We start from the raw sequence: 20,541 nt of genomic DNA on the forward strand, positions 1-20,541 counted from the left end.
TCCAAAGGTGTAAACAAAGGTTTTACAACATCAAGTTTCAAACTGTTGCATATCACAGACCGGAACAAGATTATGTCTTCTCTTATACGCCACAAATGTAATTGAAAATGCTATTCTTCCTTGACAATAATGAATAAAGTTGTGGTTCTCAAACATTTTAGCACTGGGACCCTCTTTTTAGAATGACAATTCATTGGCACCGACTGGATGTGGTGTCATTAACCTGGAAGTGATATCCTGGTCAGAAGCGACATCATCAATTTAGGCTTCAAACCCAAGCCATGATCAGCCAAAGATCCCATGACACAGCGTGCTCATACTGTTATTTCGCATAAGTTGGAATTCAAGCATTCCAGCTCAGAAGTCAAAGCAAAACACAGACTTGGATTATTCTCAAATCACAGAGCCCTTCCCCCTTTCCAATGTCCATTTTCCCACCTATTCAGGGCAAAACACCATGCCTCTCTCTCACCAGGAGCCTGCCCTGACTTGCCCTGCCCAGCAGCTCTGTACCCTGTATTTTCAATGGCAGTTGAGTTAGGAACCACACAACCCACCTGAAACTGACTCGTGACCCACCTAGTGGGTCCCTACCCACAGTTTGAGAAATGTTGGAATAAAGTTTAGCCACTCAACTAGGGAGGGAGAGAAAAGAAAATGAAAGCAGTTTTAGTACAGCTAATGCTGGTTTCAACAGGAGCTGGAACTCTTGAATGGTAGAAGTGAATATATGGGCTAGTTCAGACAACTGATGATCCCACTCAGTCTAGCCGTGCCAGCACAGGTTAGGACTGGGCTGTAAGTGAGATGCAATCTCAGAATCTATGCCCATACTGCCAAACTTCCGTTGTGTTACTCCCTTGTACTTCACATTGTTAAAAGTTATGGCTTGAATCATTCATTCATTAATTCTAAGATCTTGTAATAAATAATATTTAAACAATGTGGGACATCTGTGTCACTGGATGGGATTTCAGCTTTAAGCCCACTCCAGTGGACTGCGTAGAACAGTGGTTCTCACACATTTAGCACCGGAACCCACTTTTTAGAATGAGAATCTGTCAGGACCCATCAGAAGTGATGTCATGACTGGAAGTGACATCATCAAACAGGAACATTTTTAACAATCCTAGGCTGCAATCCTACCCACACTTACCCAGGAATAAGTCCCATTTACTATCATTGTTAAAAGTTTATACATAGCAGCTTACTAAAAGTACAGGTCTGTAACATTTCCCCAAATGCAGTCACATGCCATGGTAGCATCAAGTCTAATATATTAAAAATAAAATATTGAAATGAATGGGGACTCACGTGAAATTGGCTCATGACCCACTTAGTGGGTCCCAACCCACAGTTTGAGAAGCACTGGTGTAGATCAAGCAAATACTCCACTTTTATATGCTGAAGACACAATTGTCAATTTCTCCCTGTCTAAGTTCTTACAGTCTCATACATCAAGATTTGGCATAGTCCATATAACCAGGTAATTCATTGACCTAGCTTTTACTATTCATAACACTGAGGAGGAAGAGTGCTTTCTCTCTATTTTCAGCACTGTTTAATTCTTGTTTCTTTCACATCTTTGCCTTTTCCAGATTTCTGTTTTGGATAGACACACACATATGTCTCTAATCTTGATATTTTCTTTCAACATGATCTGCATTTACAACAGACATGCTTCTATTTTGCGTTTTATTCTGAGATTAGAATCATGCACTTATTGGTAGCTGGTATATTTCCAAAAGACATTTTCACTCCCAATTTTTTCTTAAATGTGTGTGGGAGGAGGGAGTTTGAGGCAGAAGAAAGAATTGTGCTTGGAAGGTAAATAGAGACCACCTTCTACAAGTGTAGAGTGAAACACAAAGAAAGGTAGGAATTACTCTTTGCCTGGGTAGTAGACAAAGGCTGCAATCCTATACACCAGTGATTTTCAACCTTTTTCATCTCACGGCACACTGACAAGGCACTAAAATGGTCAAGGCACACCACCAGATTTTTGACAATTGACAAGGCACACCATGCTGCCAGTGGGGGGCTCACATCTCCCATTGGCCCTATTAATAAATGACCTTCTCCCAAATTCCTGTGGCACACCTGTGGACCACTCATGGCACACCAGTGTGCCATGGCACAGTGGTTGAAAATGGCTGCTATTCACACTTGTCTGGGAGTAGGTTGCATTAAACTCAGTCGGACTTCCTTCTGCAGAGAATTGTGCTGAAAGTTAGCTGTGACGTTTGAGAAACTATTTCCCAAAATTCATTTCAACACAGAGAAGCAATGACACATCTGTGAATCAGCTAGGAAATGCATGGTTAGTGGATAGAATAAAAGACCAGGAGATATTCCAGGGACCAGAATAATGGGGCATGACCCTTGAAGAGATAAACTCAGCAAGCAGAGGGAAGAAGATGTGGAGGAACTCAACTCCAAAACACGCCAAATCAATAGGCTAGCATTTCTTCAAAGTGTGTTCCTAGGAACTTTGGAGCTCCCTGAAACCCCTTCACAACCACAACCACACCATAAGTGGCCACGATCTGCTTGGTGCTGCCATTCCGTGCATGCAGAAACACTCTGGAGATCCTCAAGGCTCTGAGCATGTGCTAGTGGGGCTCCCTGTGCATTTAGGAGTGTAAAGGGTGCCAGAGACCAAAAAGTTTGAGAACCTCTACAATAGGCTATGACTGTATCCTTTGAATATCCTTTGTATCCTTACAAACTCAGCTGCCACAGAAAAGAAATAAACTTGTAAGCCTTGGGGTGATTCCTTGGAGAGGAACACAGAAAACTAAAGTTTCAGTTATGTTTTGCGCTGACCACAATCACTCATGTGCTTTAGAGTTCTTCATTTGTAGACAAGAAGCTACACGCTGTTGCTGTTTCCTGTAAACAATGACCCAGCATCACAGTGGAGATTAGAAAGAAGGTCTGGTGTGAAGGCTCATGAAACGGATAAACAGGGAAATTAAAGAAAGACTCTTCAGTGCTTCAGTATGCTCATATTCATGTGGTCACGCTTGAGGATGCTACCAGAATCAAAAGTTTAGAGTACTCTAGCCATTATCTTGGTATCAAATTTTCTGAAAAAAAGTTACCTGCAAGAAATTATTCTGAAAAAAAGTTACCTGCAAGAAATTATTATTAATTATAAAAGTTACCTGCAAGAAAGAAAAAAGATTTTTCTTTTTTCCATCTTCCATTTGTTTTTAATTTTTTAAAATATCTTTCATATTTGTTTTGGATAAATTCCCTATCTCCACCCTTGTTATATCGTTCCAGTCATTTTCATAGTCAAAAAGGGCTGGAAGGCTTACCACATAGCACAGCACACAGTTTTTCAAGCATTAAAGGAGCATCAGAACTCCTTTTGGAGCAAGGATAGGCAGCTGAAGGCAGGATCTGGCCCACCACCCCAAATCATCTGGCCTGTAGTTCAAAAAATATATACCCACCCAGATTGCAGTGGCCCCCAAAAAGGTTTTCAAGTTTGTAATTCAACCTCTGTAAAGCTTATGTATGCAAACCAAGTGCAGAAGCTTCCTCTGAGTGTCATTCTCTGCCTGGGCATGTGTCTCTTAGCTCTATGGCCTAATTGGGCAGTTTGTGCATGCATATCAAATGCATATGTGTTCTTGCTAATGACAGACCTGATGTCTGGTCCCTATGCAGAAGAAGATTGCCAGCTCCTACCTCTTCACAGTTTCCATGTATTTCCCAGGGATGGGATCTCAAGTCAGGTGACTCGAGTTCAAGTCATGAAAATCAGTATTTATCTGACTTGTGTACACTGACTTGTGTACACTTAAGTCACACGTGTGGAAGACACTGAAAAACACTTGAGTCAAGGGCCCCTGATTTGGCACTCAGTCCCCAAACATAAGAACATAAGAACATAAGAACAGCCCCACTGGATCAGGCCATAGGCCCATCTAGTCCAGCTTCCTGTATCTCACAGCGGCCCACCAAATGCCCCAGGGAGCACACCAGATAACAAGAGACCTCATCCTGGTGCCCTCCCTTGCACCTGGCCTTCTGACATAACCCATTTCTAAAATCAGGAGGTTGCGCTTACACATCATGGCTTGTACCCCGTAATGGATTTTTCCTCCAGAAACTTGTCCAATCCCCTTTTAAAGGCGTCTAGGGTAGACGCCAGCACCACATCCTGTGGCAAGGAGTTCCACAGACCGACCACACGCTGAGTAAAAAAATATTTTCTTTTGTCTGTCCTAACCCACCCAACACTCAATTTTAGTGGATGTCCCCTGGTTCTGGTATTATGTGAGAGTGTAAAGAGCATCTCCCTATCCACTCTGTCCATCCCCTGCATAATTTTGTATGTCTCAATCATGTCCCCCCTCAGGCGTCTCTTTTCTAGGCTGAAGAGGCCCAAACGCTGTAGCCTTTCCTCATGAGGAAGGTGCCCCAGCCCCGTAATCATCTTAGTCGCTCTCTTTTGCACCTTTTCCATTTCCACTATGTCTTTTTTGAGATGCGGTGACCAGAACTGGACACAATACTCCAGGTGTGGCCTTACCATCGATTTGTACAACGGCATTATAATACTAGCTGTTTTGTTCTCAATACCCTTCCTAATGATCCCAAGCATAGAATTGGCCTTCTTCACTGCCGCCGCACATTGGGTCGACACTTTCATCGACCTGTCCACCACCACCCCAAGATCTCTCTCCTGATCTTGGGGTGGTGACAGACAGCTCAGAACCCATCAGCCTACATCTAAAGTTTTGATTTTTGGCCCCAATGTGCATGACTTTACACTTACTTACATTGAAACGCGTCTGCCATTTTGCTGCCCATTCTGCCAATGTGGAGAGATCCTTCTGGAGCTCCTCACAATCACTTCTGGTCTTTACCACTTGGAAAAGTTTGGTGTCGTCTGCAAACTTAGCCACCTCACTGCTCTCCCCTGTCTCCAGGTCATTTATGAAGAGGTTGAAAAGCACCGGTCCCAGGACAGATCCTTGGGGCACACCGCTTTTCACCACTCTCCATTGTGAAAATTGCCCATTGACACCCACTCTCTGCTTCCTGGCCTCCAACCAGTTCTCAATCCACGAGAGGACCTGTCCTCTAATTCCCTGACTGTGGAGTTTTTTCAGTAGCCTTTGGTGAGGGACCGTGTCAAACGCCTTCTGGAAGTCCAGATATATAATGTCCATGGGTTCTCCCGCATCCATATGCCTGTTGACCTTTTCAAAGAATTCTATAAGGTTCGTGAGGCAAGACTTACCCTTACAGAAGCCATGCTGACTCTCCCTCAGCAAGGCCTGTTCATCTATGTGTTTTGAGATCCTATCTTTGATGAGGCATTCCACCATCTTACCTGGTATGGATGTTAGGCTGACTGGCCTATAGTTTCCCGGGTCCCCCCTCTTTCCCTTTTTAAAAATAGGGAAACCCCAGCACTGTCTGTTCTAGTGGCTGTCTGCTGGTATTCATTTGCATCTTTTTAGATTGTGAGCCCTTTTGGGACAGGGAGCCATTTAGTTATTTGATTTTTCTCTGTAAACCGCTTTGTGAACTTTTAGTTGAAAAGCGGAATATAAATACTGTTAATAATAATAATAATTCAGAGTCAAGCCTGTCTGGGTGTGCTTGCTTACTGTTTTTGAGGCGTGAAAAACTTTGTGGGGCCATCATTCAGACTGGGTGAGCAGCAGGGAAGTTCCAGCCAGGAGATTTGCTTTTGCATCTGAGCAGGATGTAATGCTTTTGCACTACTACTTGGCTCAACACAGGTCTCTTTGGTTCTGCACCGGCTCCAGAGCCACCGAAGAATCAGTAGCTCCATTGCAGGGCTACTTCCCTTACTTGGGGGAAAGGAATGAAAGTCTCCTTCTCCCAAGGAGACAACAGTGGCTTCCTGGTGTGGGTAGGATACCACGGCAGTCACTTTTGATGCCACAGCAGCCCCGTACTCCAGGCAGCTCAGGTTTGGTCTGCCTGGTTACAATATGATGCAATTTTACCTGGGAGCAAGTCCTTTTGAACACAGTGGGACACTTCTGAATAAATATGCATTGGTTAGCACTCTCAGATACTATTTATATTTATTTGAGATATTTTAAAATCTTATTTTCAATTTTTTTACCTTTGTTTTCAACGATTGCAGCCCATTCTTAGTGTTTAGGGCAGAGGTTCCCAAACTGTGTATCACAGCATCCTGGGGCACCACGGCATGCTCACAGGGGTGCTACAGGATGTCCCCACTAGTTCTTCCTACCAGCTCTCCCCAACTGGTCCCTCCTACCAGTGTCATTTTGAATTGTGTGAGATCTCGTGAGATTTGGGCACCGCCATCTTGAATCATATGAGATCCTGTGAAATTGGGTGCTGCCATCTTGGATCCCATAAGATTGTGCATGATCCAACATGGTGATGTCCAGCTGAGCTGGGAAGAAGAGGTTGCAGGGGTGCCCAGTAAGTTTGGGAACCATTAGTTTAGGGTGAAAAAAGCTAGACCTGAAGTATAATAAAGTTAAAAACAGAAATATGTGGCAGCAGAAGAAAATACTTTAATAAAGAATTTAAAGTTTGGGGGTTTGTTTGGTATAGTTTTAATGGGGCATAGCTATAGTGTGTGTGTGTGTGTGTGTGTGTGTGTGTGTGTGTGTGTGTGTGTGTGATGACAAGCTCCTGTGCTTTAAAATTTACCACTATACCACTGTTTAGTAAAGCGCTAGATCCAGACACAGCCCTGTGAATTTTAATTGTCTTACAAATCTATAGTCATCATTATCTGTTAACCACTGAGGACACAAAGCCACAATGAATCAGCCATTTGCCAGTTCCAGAAGGTACATGAGAAGATGCACAAAATTTGTTGTTCTGACAAGCATAATTTGTCATTTATAAAAATTTGTTTGCACAAAGTTGCCAAAAAGTTTAACAAAATGTTATGTATTCACTTGAACTTGATGTTCCCTCAAGCCTTGTTGAAAGAGGCCAAAATCATGTGCTCAGATTTCAAGGATTTGTGTGTTTATTTGTTTAAATTGTCCATTATGACTAATCAAAAGGAAAGCACTACAGAGCATAGAACAAGTGAATAAAAATATCAAACCATTTTCAAGGAAACCTAATGCAACAGCCTGTGCATTTATGGAAGCATTGAAAATGTGTGTACAAAATGTGTTGTTTTAGTGTCTCGCTGCTTTGATTGACTGATGCCATTTTTCTTATAGTTCGTTTTGATAAAGTGGGGTATACATCCCAATAACAAATGAATAAAAATAAATAACCCTGACATACAAGCATCCAGCTATTTCTGGAAACAACCTTTCTTGAATTCTTCTATAGGGCTGGAAAATATTTCATTACCATATAATTAAAGGCAATGTCATCTTCCACCACCCACCCCTCCGAATACCCAATATGGTGCTAATTGCAAGTCCCTGAGTTCATTTCTGTTTGAGCAAGTTGCTTCATTCCAATATTCCAGACTAGTGCCAGGTTACTGGGGCCCTGGGGCAATGCTGTTGCCTAACACATACAGGCATGCATGTGTGTGGTGCTGAGTGCATGCCAAGAGAGCATGACCCAAGCCAGACTCATGTTGCTTTGCTTGGACTGATGGGAAGAGAGCATCTGCTCCACGAGCCTCTGGAATTATGGCTAAACATTGATTTGTTGGAGTTGCTTGTAAGACACCTTGCTTTAGAAAGTTCTCTGACAAGCTGCTCCTTGCTTGGTCATTCAGACCTGCAAGCAGTGCCACATGCTGGGTGTTTCCTGGCTCTGAGATAAACAGGATCATTTGTGGTCACAAGAGATGCTCTTGGTTTTGCTCACCAACTTCATTAGAAATTCAATTAGCAGCCTTATGTTAATGAGGATCCGGGTCTCCTGAAGTCCCCACCTGCACCCTCCTTAGAGTGTTACACAATAGATATGTTCATCTCTACCAGGGTTAGGTAGCCAGCAAGAAACAAAAGTATGGTCTGGGTTGAGCTCACCTCACAGATCCTATGTTATCCTATGGGAAATGTTTCTATTTTTTTTTATTAAAAAAAATTGTCATAGATCATGTCATAGATCTATGTGCAACATAGATTGCCTTATCTCCATGCATTCGGTTGTTCCAGTGTATTTTCTCCCTTCCAGTGTGTTTTCTCCCTGACTTTTCTCTAGCGTTTTCTCCAGTGTTCCAGTGTTTTCTCCCTGACTCTGATACTGGAAATGAAGAAGAGGTTCAATGGACTGCAGGAAGGTATGTCACCTTCCTGTGGGGGGAAGGTGATAATTTCCTTTCTGAAGTGGGAAAGTGTTCAAATGCCCTTCTCATGCACACTGCTTTTACTGATGCTTTATATGTATATGGGGAGGAAATACAAATTGTGTACCAGCCAGTGACGTACAAGAGTGCCAGACAGCTGCTGTGCAGTCCTTTTCCTGATAGACAAGTACGCTACTATGCCTTATATCTGGTTGAACACCTGGTATGAACATGTGTCTACCACTGTCTCCTTTGGTTTTATATTTATATAGCACTTTCCCTGACTGCTGAAAGCATGTCACAAACATTGCGTCAGTAACACAGCACATCAATAAAACAACTGGAGCATTTATCATAGATTTAAAGAAGTCGATCAACAAACCTCTACACTGGAAGATCTGTGAATCAAATAAACCGGGGCTTTTCAAACTGGGGCGTCACGACTTAAGAGGCAGGGGCAGCAAGGAGGCAGAGAGGAGGCAGCAACACGATCCCCAGGATTGTATTGCTCAGGGGGCTGTAGGGGCTTGGTTGTACTTACCAGAGCCTCCTGCAGCCTCCCAGGGATGCGAGGAGCCCTGCGCAAGTGTCTGCAGGGCTCCCCAGGCTTCTAAAAGTGAAAATGGAGCGATCACGCCCCATCTCCACAAAACTGCAAGTTGAGCGTGATCACTCCACTTTCACTTTCTTCCATAGACCCTGTTCTGTGTCTTGATCAGGGGGTGCGGGGTAAATCAGAACTAAATGTCATTAAACAAGACGCTGTTACGTGTATTGGTATGGAGAGATTTCAAAGGAAAGGCAAATCATTTACTCCAATCATTTTCAGAAACTGAATAGTTTTTGTATAGGTCCTAACACAATCATTCACAAGGAACAGAAAAGCTCAATCCAGCTAAAGTTGTGTTCTTTTCAGTCCCATTGATTTAAAGTGGGAGAGCATTATGCACCCAGAGCCATCATAATTAAGCATAGTGATGATAACATTATGCTCAGCTGCACAACACACACAAACATACACACAGAATGGCAACTTTCATTAAATTGTCACTTGTTAACTAATTATGTTGCTCTGTTGCTGAGTAAATCTAAACAGGCCTGAACAGGACCAGTATGCATTATGGTGAAGTATTAACTTTTGGGTTGTCCAAGTCACTCCAGAGATCTCAACCTCAGTTTTCTGCATCATTAAACTTCATTAAAGTTTACTTTCAGCAGCCAAAGCACAAGTTGGTCAGTATCCAGACTCCCCATGCAATATACGTTACCAGTAATCCATAGTATAGAGCAGGAAAGATTAAAAAAAATAGAAATTAGGCCATGATATCAAAACACACACACAACGGATTTGTTTAGCACCTAGAAGTTGGCTCCTGTGAAAGCCAATGCCTATGGCTTTTTCATTTTTGCATGTCTACTATTCTAATCCAGGGGTGCCCAAACCCCGGCCCTGGGGCCACTTGCGGCCCTCAAGGACTCCCAATTCAGCCCTCAGGGAGACCCCAGTTTCCAATGAGCCTCTGGCCCTCTGGAGACTTGCTGGAGCCCATACTGGCCTGATGCAACTGCTCTCAGCGTGACGGCCAACTGTTCGACCTCTTGCATGAGCTGTGGGATGAGGGCTCCCTCCACTGCTTGTTGTTTCACATCTGTGATGCAGCAGTGGCAGCAAAGGAAAGGCTGGCCTGCTTTGTGCAAGGCCTTTTATAGGCCTTGAGCTATTGCAAGACCTTCATTCATTCATATAAATTTCATCTCTAATATATTCATTTATGTAAATTTATTCAAATTTGAAATGTAAATTAATTCTATTTTTTCCTGGCCCCCGACACAGTGTCAGAGAGTTTATGTGGCCCTCCTGCCAAAAAGTTTGGACACCCCTGTTCTAATCTAAAGAATAACATCAGGAATCTGATAAAAGGAGGCGTACAAGGCTTACTGCCTAGTAATATAATCGAAGTTTGATCAATCCTATTCAGAAGTTAGCCCTAGTGTTGTGCTGATGACGTTCATGCCCTGCACTCCCCTTTTTGTTTGCAGTGGCAAATATGATACACGGGGATTGCTCCTCCAAGTGACAGCCAGCTGGAAGGTCCATTCCCATGTTCAATGTTGGTTGCTGCAGACAACACTGATCATGAGGAGGGTGGAGGAGTGGAGCTTCATCTGCTTATCTATCAGCCATAAGGTCCTATTGGCAGCAATGGTGAGCCCACCCTTAAAGTGAACACTTACTGAGGAAAATAGCTTAGTTCTGCAGCAAAAACTTCACACAACACCAGAACCAGGGGGCAGCCATTAAACTGAGTGTTGGGAGAGTTAGGACAGACATAAGAAAATATTTCTTTACCCAGCAGGTAGTTAGTCTGTGGAACTCCTTGCCACAGGTTGTGGTGATGGCATCTGGTCTAGATGTCTTTAAAAGGGGATTGGACAAATTTCTGGAGGAAAAGTCCATCACGGATTACAAGCCATGATGTGTACATGCAACCTTCTGATTTTAGAAGTGGTCTACCTCAGAATGCCAGATGCAAGGGAAGGCACCAGGATGCAGGTCTCTTGTTGTGTGCTCCCTGAGGCATTTGGTGGGCTATTGAGAGATACAGGAAGCTGGACTAGATGAGCCGATGGCCTGATCCAGTGTGGCATGGCAAAGTGAGGTACACTATCAGGAAGCCCTCGTGTGCCCAGGAATGGATTGGGTCTGAACAGGGCTGTAGCGTTCATAGCACAGGAAATGTGACCATGTTGAAATAGCATGCTGCTTTGGAATACCATTTTTACCTGCCTATTTCCTTGTGAGCTAAATCAAGCAGAACAGACAGTAAACCTTTTTTGTGGCAGTATTTTACTGCCTGTGACTATTACCAGGAAACCATAGCACAGTTATGAGTGTGTGTGGTGATGGTGGTAGTGGGTGGGGGGCAGAAGTGGGATTGCTGGGAATTGGATGTAATGTCATTCAGGAGGCAATTCTTTGCATATTTACCTGGTTGTAATTTCCATTGGAGCTACTCCAATGGAGGTAAGTGGTGCTTACTTTTGAATAGAAATGCACAGAATTAGGCTGTTACTTCTGTAATATCCTGGTTCTCACTCACACATTTGACTAACTGTGCATTGGCTTTTGTTTTAGAATTGTTTCTCCTTGGCTGTCTATATTTTACATGGGCTGTTTAAGAAAAAATGCAATTTTTCCATGCGGTGTGACAGTATTCCTAATTTGTGACTATGATGCATCAAGACAGTTGACCATAATTTGGAGGGGTCTCTCATACTGACAGATAGCATTTAGAGCAGATCAGATTTTTATTTCTTTACAACAAAAGCTTTGTTGGATCTTGGACTCTAAACTCGCTATTCAGTGACCAACAATTAAAGCAACATCTAGTAATGTCATGCTTGACATTTTATTTTAAAGGTAGACCTTAGCTCAGCCCTTTTGTTTGCTAGCAAAATGATCCAGACAAAGCACTATGAAAAGGGAGCAATAATGGTTTTGTTCGTCTTCCAGCCCTTAAAGTTGCATGACCTTTTAAATGTCAGTGCTCTGTTGGTTAACTTCCTTTGATCTACTATTTGAAATGTACTGCTTCTACTAATCTCCACTTTTCCCATTAAAAATGTAGAACAGCATACACACATTTACTGGAAAGATGATCAGGAACATATTAAAAGGTATTTAGTTCTATGGCTGATAAGCCCCCCAAAAAATGACAATTCCAATTTATAATGCAATTCATAGCCATACTATTACATATGATATTGTTTACTCATCTTCAAAACCTTAGGCTCTGTTTATGCATGTATGGTAATTTCTTGAAGACATCAAGTGGAAGCACTGTATTGGAGATTATTTTCAAAGTGTTTGATACATTCAAACACTTTCACATACGCAAGTCATCACTTCAGGCTGTTCTCCCCGCAACACACACAGACACTGCCCAAAAAAGAAGTCCTGTATATGTTGACTTGAATATGGTGAGCATAGATACATACGACATAACCTGTGATGCAGACAATATGCATGTACATCTGTGTACTTGCATGACCATCCCATCTCACATTCTCTTAAGAAGGATTTCTACATGTGCATATGGTTGACAGATGGGGATTTGCAAGCCCAGCTAAGCTTTTAGTTAACTGTTCAGATTATGCTCTATGTTGGCTGCTCATATTGGTTTTTAGGTTGAGTTGTTATTCATTTATAGTTTTCATATTGGTTAGTTGTCCTCAGAGTACCATGAAAGTTGGGCTATAGTTATTTGAAATAAATAAATATTGTCCCTTAAATTCCAATCTGAATCCCGTATTTAATCCTGGAAGGCATTGCCTACTTGGTTCTTAGAGGCTGCAGTTATGAATTTAAAAAAAAAAAAAATTTGCAAGGGGCATCTCAAGGATTACATACATTTCTTGAATCTTGCATTGTATTGTCCATATGGTGTGGGAACAAGCCACCACATATGTGAAGGTGGAACACACCCTACAAGAATGGAGATGGAGTTTCTGGGGATTGAGATACTAGGTACATGACACTGGGCGCTTCACAATTATTTAACAGGACCCAACTCTCTGGACAAGACAACATGTTCTGACCAGGAATGCATATCTAATGTTCTTCACGTGTGCAAGGTTCCAGGTTGGTTAATAAGGAGTAGGACTATAACTCAGAGAAAGCATACCAATCATTTTATATCTTTAGCTATGTAAACTGCTTTGTGGACTACTTTTTGTTGAAAAGCAGCATTTAAGTATCACTATTACTATCTCTATTACTAAATATACTTGGCATGCAGAAGGTCCCAGGTAGGGCAGAGAAAAATTATTTTCTGAAAACAGAGCCTTTACATTGACAATCCAGATTTAGATGGACCAATGGTCTGATTCAGTATAAAGCATCTTGATCCTTGGAAAGAAGTTCATATATTAATTAGCAACTTATCACTGCTGATTAAGAGCCCAATCCTATGCCTGTCTACTCAGAAGTAAGTCCCATTTTAGTCAATGGAGTTTACTCCCAGGAAAGTGTGGATAGGATTGCTGTCTAACAAAGTTATAAGAGATCAGGTCAAAATGCATGCATGAACCAGCCCCTAAGTTAAAGAGTGTCATCGTTTTACAACCCAATCTTATGAGGTTCTGGCAGTACAAGGTTCTTTATGGCTTTATGGCAAAATGCAACACCCCATTCAGTGCGGCTGGGCTGCTGCTGCAAAGAACAGTGACAATGCACCAGCAGCCCATCAACAACCCCTGGTGTAGCAAAGTGGGTGGGAGGGAGGTGGGGTGGGTGGAATAGGGCAGGGGTGGAGAGGAATTGGGAGGAGTCTGGGGCAGGGAAGAGGGAGTATCAAGGCCCGGAAGGGGTTGGTATCAGTGGCAGTGGCACTGCTGATATCTTATTCCCTTCCCAGGCTTGATCTGCCTTTCCAAGTCCACTCAGACTTGCATCAGCTATATAGATGGTGAAGATCCAAGTAGTAGACCCAGAGGGGCAGTGAGGGCTTATCTCTGAACAAGGGAACAAAGGTTCCTTACCCAAAGGAGAACTCTGGGATTGCCCCCCCTCCAGTGGTAGGATGCAGCACAGGCTCTGGTGATGCAGCTACACCTGCCAGAGTGGGTTTTGGACTGTTTGTGAACCAGCTGACTAGGGGACCTGGTTTTTTTAAGTTCACCAGTGGAGTGAGCTCCTTTGCTCCATGTGGAGTCCCCTTCTTCTCTTTGATGTTGCCGTTCACACATTTTCAACCTCTAGGCTATCTTGCACTGCAACTTGTCAGTCAGTCCACTCTCTGCTAACAAGAAAAGTGATCCCCAAAAAAGCAATATCATGGAAAATATTAGGCTTTTGCTGTTTATTCCATTTCTTGCTTCTGAATTACATTACTGGCAGTCCAATCCTACACAGGACTGGGTGGTGCTACGGAGAGCTTTGTGATAGTGAAACTTGCTGTCACAAAATGGCTGCCAACAGAGCACAGAGCACACAGTCTGCAGCTATTTTGGGAGTGCTGCTGCTAGAGGTGACAGTGCACCCCATCTATTGCTGGTCCCAGTCACTGCTGCTGAAGCAGGTAAGGCATCGAGAGGGATGAGGAGGGGATGAAATGGTCAGGAGGAAGGAACGGGGGCATTCTTGATTGTCACGCAGTGCAATCTTATCTTGCACTGGAATAAGCAGGCCAGGAAGCTTGCGCTGTATCCATCGCAAGATAGGGGCGCAATGTGACTCAGCCAGAGGTAAGGGGAAACTCTTCCCCTTACCCCCAGGTAAGCCACTGCAGTCCCAATGGGTCTCCTTGGACCTGCGCCACTTCAGGAGGTGGCATAAGTTAGAGGAGAGCGGAGCAGCTTGCAGTCATTCCACACTGGTCGGGAACAGGGGCTAGGATCTGGTATGTCTGCCGGGTCCCAGCCCTGCCTCCTGCTCCCTGCCTGCCTGCCCACCTGCCGACCCCAGCACCACTCTCCACCCACCCTTCCCCCGCCCCAGAACGTATCCCTCCCCCACCTCTTCCCTGCCCACCCCTGACCTTTGCATTGGCTGAGCTCAGCCGATGCAAGCCTCCCTGCCCAAGTTGGCATGGAGGTGGATTCAGTCTCCGCGGGCTGGCATGTGTCCCTGAGCCAGCCCAGCCAATCCTAGAGGAGGTGCAAACATACTTTATGGCACGTTTGTGACCCTCCTGGGCAGGTGCAAGGAACTTGCACAGGCCCAAGGTGCACTTAGGATTGTGCCCTTAGTAAACCTTCAGTATAGTATAGTATAGTATAGTATAGTATAGTATAGAAGATTTTTTAGTGTGTTCTATGTCACATTCTGCTTTGTTAGTTTCTCCATGCTTATAGACATACTTAAGAATTCATCCCACAGATTTTCCGTAGTAAAGGGTAGTAAAGCCCCTTAATAAGGCAGTCCCTATTTCTCACTTTCAGATGTTCATAAAACCACGACAAATGCAAAATGTGCATGTTTCCCATGATGTGTGAGATTTTCCTGCTCACTGCAGCTGTTTTGGTGTAACATCTGTATACTGGGTGGTGTAAAATTGCATGGGAAAATGACAGCCCACAGAAGTGGATTTTTTTTTTAACACAACATTTTTTTTTTACATTACTATTTTTTGTGAGACCGGCTTTACACAGGCATGGGAGTGTAAATAGGCTAGACAGATATTTTGCATCATTGGCATCCTTCAGTCTCAGGAGACTATGGTATCGCGCTCTGAAAAGTAGTTGTGGAACAGCATCTAGTGTGACTGAAGAGGCCAATTTGGGATATATATTTTGCAGATATCTATTTAAATGTTATTGATTCAAACATTAATCATCACATAAAACGATGGAGAAAAAGGCAATTCTTCATTTAATTTTATAGGCCACCCTGTTTCAAAGCCTCAGGGTTGGTGACAGTCATTTCTCAGAGTGAGTGTTGGAAAATGTGGGTGGATTAAGATCTGAACACAAAAACTGCTGATTCAAAAAGTAATATAGAAAGTCCAAGAGCACAGTTCTTTCCTAGGCAGATGCATGGCAGGATTCACATAAGTCTCAACAGAGCCATTGCCCCCCTTCCCTTGGGGTGTGCACACCAGGGCAATCTATAGAATGGGAAGTTTTAATCTCTTTAGATTTCTTTCCATAATTAAGGTTCCAGTCTTATATGCACTCACTTAGGAATAACACCCATTGAATTCAGGTCTGAGTAGAGTTCTGAGTAGACATCCATAGGATTTTTGCTGTAAATATAGGTAACTGAAACAACCCCATATTATTCCCCTGCTTGACTATCTCCATTTCTCCCATTCTCTGTTGTCTCCCTTGAGTCTGTGGGGATTCTAAGGCCCTCAGGACAGCAATCTGTCCTCTCATTCTGGGGAGAATGCAGAAGAAGAAGAAAAAAAGATCAGCGTGTACTTCCCACATCCTTATCTAACCCTTCATTTCTCTATGCTGCAATGCAGTCATTCTTCCCAGCCATGTATCCATTCAATATCACAAACTGGAGGGCTGGCTGGGGACATAGGAGGCATGTCAAGGAAAGAATGCCCATTCCAGAGACTACCCTAGTGCACTGCTTACACTCACTACTTGTATGCATGTTGGGGGTGGGGAGGAAAGAAACAAGGCTCTATTCAGCCTGGTGGGGAGCTCTCAGTATGTAAGTGCTGTGAGTTTGTGAGGATTGTGTCCCAAGTCTTTATTGTAACTACCATTCAAAACATACCTAGTACTTTTTCAATTCAATAAGCCTTCTGTCAAGGATAGACTTTAAGACAATAAAGACCAGCTGCTGTACCGAGTACCTTCCTCTCCACCTTGGACAGCGACAAGAGGGGGAGGGAAGGTAGCAAGAAGCTTCCAGCCCAGCAACGAAGCAGCTCACCTGAAGCACAGTTTTGCACCTGACCTTCATCATTCTGTTTGGACAGCAAGAGGACCTGCTGTTCCAGGGGGGACTGCAGGAGGAAGTACTGAGCAACCGATTGCTCAGCTACCAGTCATGAGGCTGTGATGTGCTGGCAGGGACTGGAAACAGGCACAATGATGAAATGAGAATGGGTTTGTGCGAAGGGAGGATATGCTAACCCAAGGCAATGCTAAGTATTAGAATGGTAAAAGCAGACCTAGAATGCAAGCCTTTGTGTGTTTACTCAAAAGTAAGTCCTGTTGCAGGAGGTCTGGTCTAGAGCCTCCATTTGCCTGAAGATAACATCTGAAGGTCGCCAGTTCGAGGCCACTGGCACCGTGCGACCTTGAAGCAGCTGACAAGCTGAGCCGAGCGATTCCATCTGCTCTGAGCGTGGGAGGATGGAGGCCAGAGTGTGCGACCAGATCAAGAAAGAAACATCTGAATGTTGTGGTTTCTTGAAAGATAGAAACCGTCTTTCAAATTGTAAAAATCCCTACAGGGGTTTAAATTGCCTGCCTATGTAAACCGCCTTGAATAAAGTCTAAGGAGAAATCTGAGGACCAAGAAAAGCAGTATAGAAATACCATTATTATTATTATTATTATTATTATTATTATTATTATTATTATTATTATTATTCAGTGGGACTTATTCCCATGCAAGTATGGGTAGGCTTGCAGGCTTAATGTGTTTTATTATTCTATCAAGTCAATTTTGGGGAGCCTTCTAGATTGAATGGCAGGATAGAGTGCATCAATGAACAGAAGAAAGATTTCAAATGCAGAAAAAATTATTTAGCATATGGGAAAGCAGAGGAAGTCAGAATCAATAAGTATACTTACAACCTGTTCCTATTGCGGGGCAGCGCTGGCAGCTGGCACATTGCCCTGGCAATGGCTGTTGTGGAAGTACCATAAGGCAGTTTGCCACTGGCAGGCAACATGAAGGACCAGCAGAGATGCCATGTCTGTAGGTGCTGAGCCTTCATGCTTGAAGGACATAGACAATGGAAACCTAGAGGTATATCCCCGCTGAGCGGCAGGGGGCTTTTTGGGAGGACGGAGGGTGGGTGGAAGGCAGGAAGGGGCAGAACTAGGTGGAGGGAGGGAGAGCCAAAGGGGTGATTGGACCCAGGAGGATTGTGGGGTTAGCAGCAGAAGCTGCTGTTGAATCCTATCCCCTCTCCGGAGCCATGGAGCCTGGCATGACCCGTTGGAGTCTGAGGAGACCCGTTGGGGCCACCAGGGCAAGGGAGCTGATATTCTCTGACCCCAAGGAGACCTCCAGCAGCTTCCCTGGCCCCACAGGATACAGCAGCAACCATTTTGGTGGTACTGTAATGTGCAGCGGTGCCTGCCAATTGAGCTCTTAGCTTTGCATTTTTTGAAAGTCAAAACACACGTACTATCTTGATGTAATATTAACTCAGTATTGCAGCTAAGAAACTGAAACTAAGAAGTGGCCTGGCAAAGGCCACCTAGTGAGACCATGGCTAAGGTGAAATTGGAAGCCAGGAAGTCCTGATTCACAGTCTCACATCACAATCCTAGGCATGTCTATTCAAAAGTAAGCCTTAGTGAGCTCAGTGGAACTTAATCCCAGGTAAGTGTGTATAAGATTGAAGCCACGGGCATATTTTGAGGAAAGGAACCCTGGGCACCACTGTGGAGGAGGGGCTACAGGCACAAACTTTCCAGTTGGTGAGCAGCAGTGGCCAGTGCCCCCTGTTTGCAGTACTCTGGGTGGCTTCTGGCCCTCACCAGGGGGGCTGCTGGATTCATGTCTTCTGTTCCTCTTTGAAGGGGGGCCTCCACAGAAAAAGGAACAGGGTGCGCAAAACCACCAAAGTGAGCACTCCCTCCTCTGGGAAGAACCCAGAAGTAACATCATAATGTGATGTTGTGAAAATCACTGTCCTGGGTGCAATATGACACTAATTGCAGCTTCTGTTTCTTGCCCATTGCACTACACCAGAATTCCAACATTAGTGATAAATTAGCATGACAGAATTTCTATAGGACCTACCAGAATTCATTTGGGTTGTGGTCAGGCTGGCAGGTTTAATTACACTAAGTGGACTAATGTTGAAATAATACTTATAGATCATATCCTGCCCTGATCCCTTGATACAGCATAGTGATAAAAACACTTTAAGAAATGTATTAATTAGGTCCATATCCAAGGCACATTAATCAGTTCTATTATTATAAATCAATTTATATGTTAGACAAGCAATCTCATAGCTTGAAACCAAGAAAAAAGGACTGAATAATAAAATCTAAAAAAATGACCTCTACAATAAAAATTAGGCTGCAATCCTATACACCAGCGATTTTCAACCACTGTGCCACAGCACATTGGTGTGTCGCGAATGGTCCGATGGAAGTTTGGGGGAGGGTCACCAGGGCCTTTGGGGGATGTCAGACCCTGGCTGGCAGTGTAGTGTGCCTTGTGAGTTGTCCAAAAACTGACAATGTGCCTTGACAATTTTAGCGCCTTCTTATCTTTTCATGAGAGGAAAAAGGTTGAAATTCGCTGCTGTACACACTTGCCTGGGAGTAAGCCCCACTGAATACAACAGGACTCAAGGCCCAATCCTAAATAGTAGCAGCACCGGTGCTGAGCTCTAGCACCAGTGCTAGGTGTCACAAACATGCCATAAGGCATGTCCGTGGTACCTGGAGAGGAAGGGCCACTGGCAGTGGCCCAGCGCCAGTTGGCACTGACCCTTAGCACCACTCAGAAGGCTGGCTGGCAGTAAGTAGTATTGGGGTAGGGAGGAGGTGGAAAGTGGACAGAACCGGGCGGGGGGAGGGTGAAGCAAGTGGAAGCAGAAGGGGTGTGGAACTGACACAGAGTCCCTCAAGTCTGCACAAGCAAAATAGCCAGTGCAGACTTGACCCCCATTGGGGGCTTGGGGCTTCCCCCAAGGAGACCTCTGGTGGCCTTGTTGGTGCTGCTGTATGCAGCAGTAGCCATTTTGGCACTGCTGCACCCGGAGGAGCCACTGGCTTTAGGCCTGGGCTGTTACTTCTGAGAAGACATGCATAGGCTTGCACTGTTAGTCAAGCATCACAAGCAACACTGGGACTGCAAACCATAAGTCACTTACCTCAAATTAGGCCCTAAATGTCAATGGAGCTACTCTGAAGTAAATGGCTGGTAGATAGCAGCCTGGAGGTTTGTCGGTGTAGCCTTGGCTTCACTATGCAATCCTTGCTCTGAAAAGCTGAATATAATTCAAGTTTGCAGCTCTGATGCTGGCAACCATCACAGGTTTATTTATAGGCCTCTTAAAAGCCGGGGAGGTGCATTAAAAGGTCTTCTTCGTAAAGCACCTCTGTTAGGGTTGACAAGGTCAGCTACAATTCCCGTGTGACTAGAACTGTAAAAATGGCAGGGACCACATTCCTGCAGATACATCTACAGAGACATGGCCCAAGAAAGTGATAAAAGCTTTACGGGACTGTCTTATCTCCTTCAGCCTTAAAAACATCCTTTGAAAGGATTTTTTTTCTACCTAAGCTGGACCCCCTTTTTTCACCCACTCACCAGCTAAGCCATTGACTAATCTCAACAGCCCCTTGCATGGCCAAGTGGATTTGCGTCACTGTATTGTTCCCAAAAGGAAACAAAAAGATCCCAGCAGGTTCCTAAAACAGGCACACTATGGTGAGATTGCACATAAATACGCTTAGAGATGTGATTCCAATAACTTTCCTCTCTTAAAAAGCAGCTACTATGCTTACAGTGATTTTTTTTCCTTGTGTAATAATGAACATCTGTGACAGTATCAAGGCCAAAATAAATACAACTAAGGAGATTTTGTGGGGGTTGTGCTAACCAAAATTTTTTTTTAATAAATCAGATTCAAATT

At 43.9% G+C, this 20,541-nt stretch overlaps 1 long non-coding RNA gene across 1 annotated transcript in view; it reads right to left on the minus strand.

The window, feature by feature from the left end:
* Positions 1-20,110, minus strand: part of LOC136645450 (uncharacterized) — a 54,017-nt gene extending 33,907 nt beyond the window's left edge. Inside the window, exon 1 of the long non-coding RNA XR_010794135.1 lies at positions 19,777-20,110. This is a non-coding gene — a long non-coding RNA (uncharacterized lncRNA). The remainder of the gene's footprint in view (positions 1-19,776) is intronic.
* Positions 20,111-20,541: the final 431 nt, after the last annotated feature.

This window comes from Tiliqua scincoides, chromosome 3, assembly GCF_035046505.1.
Source record: "Tiliqua scincoides isolate rTilSci1 chromosome 3, rTilSci1.hap2, whole genome shotgun sequence".
Classification (NCBI taxonomy): Eukaryota; Metazoa; Chordata; class Lepidosauria; order Squamata; family Scincidae; genus Tiliqua; species Tiliqua scincoides.